The 1263-nt window shown below is 41.5% G+C and overlaps 1 pseudogene; it reads right to left on the bottom strand.

Annotated features, from left to right (window-relative positions):
* Positions 1 to 453: 453 nt before the first annotated feature.
* Positions 454 to 1024, bottom strand: LOC119088261 (annotated as a pseudogene).
* Positions 1025 to 1263: the final 239 nt, after the last annotated feature.

Below are 1263 nucleotides of genomic sequence, written 5' to 3'. Positions count from 1 at the left end.
AGCCGGGCGGTGGTGGTGCACGCCTTTAATCCCAGCACTCGGAGCAGAGCAGGTGGATCTCTGTGAGTTCGAGCAGCCTACAAGTGAGTTCAGAAAAGCAAAGCTACACAGAGAAACCCTGTCTCGAAAAACAAAACAAAACAAAAAACAAGATAGAAGAACTAGATAACAAGAAGCCTGCCACGGCCATACAGTTTGTAAGCAATATAAGTCTCTGTGTATTTACTCAGTTGGGTCTGAGCGGCTGCAGGACTGGCAGGTGAGAGAGATTTGTCCTGACTGTGGGCCAGGCAGGACTGGAGAAAACTTCAGCTACATAATCCAGTTTAAGCTGCCAGATTGGTTGATCCTTTTAGTTAAGCCCAGATAGCATTGCTAGTTTCATAACAAACTCCTAATTGATTTGAGACAATTTGTACTATTAAAAGTGATAGGGTTTTATCTGCCTTTATTTTATGCTGAATTTATCCCTGTGCTGTTAAGTTTTTGTTTCTTCAGTTTCTTATGGAATATTTTTCTCCTGTGCAACCTCTTCTGCTGGCTTTGGAGCAATTTGTCCCTTTTCAGTGAGGATCATCTCAGTGTGGCAGGGGGAGTGCATGTAGGGGTTAATCCATTGGTCATGAGCTCTGTAAGTTTGCTGGTGTATCTTAGGTGCTTTATTCATTGGATATGTCCAATGACTGGAGAATCTACATCTAAACCATTAAGTTCAGCATTACTCTGCATTTTTAAGCATGTGCAAAAAAAAAAAATCAGCACTCTTTTTAGACCACTGGCCCCATGCTCAGCCCCACTGTTTGGACTGGGAGCCCATACTGACTTTACCATTATACTGCCTGAGCTGCACATAGTCCTTCTTTAAAGTGACTTCTAACAGTCTTCAGGTGGTGGCTTTTGGGATATGCATACCCTTGATGGCCTGGAGAGTCTTATGGATGTTCTTAAAAAGAACACGCAAATTTGAACCTCTTGATTTGCATGATTTTTTAGGGTTGTCTGGGTCAATGGAGTAGCAAACCATCTTCACTGGGCATCTCAGGTGCTTATGGGAAGGGGACAAAAGTGATAGGGTTCTAGATGAAAGTACAAAACAACACAAATGATAGATTTTTTGGCATTTTTTTCAATTAGTGTATATGTACAAAATAATGGGTTTTATTAAGACATTTCTAGCATATATATCAGGTACTATAATCATATTCATCACCCTTCATGATCTTCTCTTGTCCCCACTGACCACTGCTGCTCATCCCCTTTCTC

The sequence above is a fragment of the Peromyscus leucopus genome, chromosome 6, assembly GCF_004664715.2.
Source record: "Peromyscus leucopus breed LL Stock chromosome 6, UCI_PerLeu_2.1, whole genome shotgun sequence".
Classification (NCBI taxonomy): domain Eukaryota; kingdom Metazoa; phylum Chordata; class Mammalia; order Rodentia; family Cricetidae; genus Peromyscus; species Peromyscus leucopus.
This window is presented reverse-complemented; position numbering and strand designations above follow the sequence as displayed.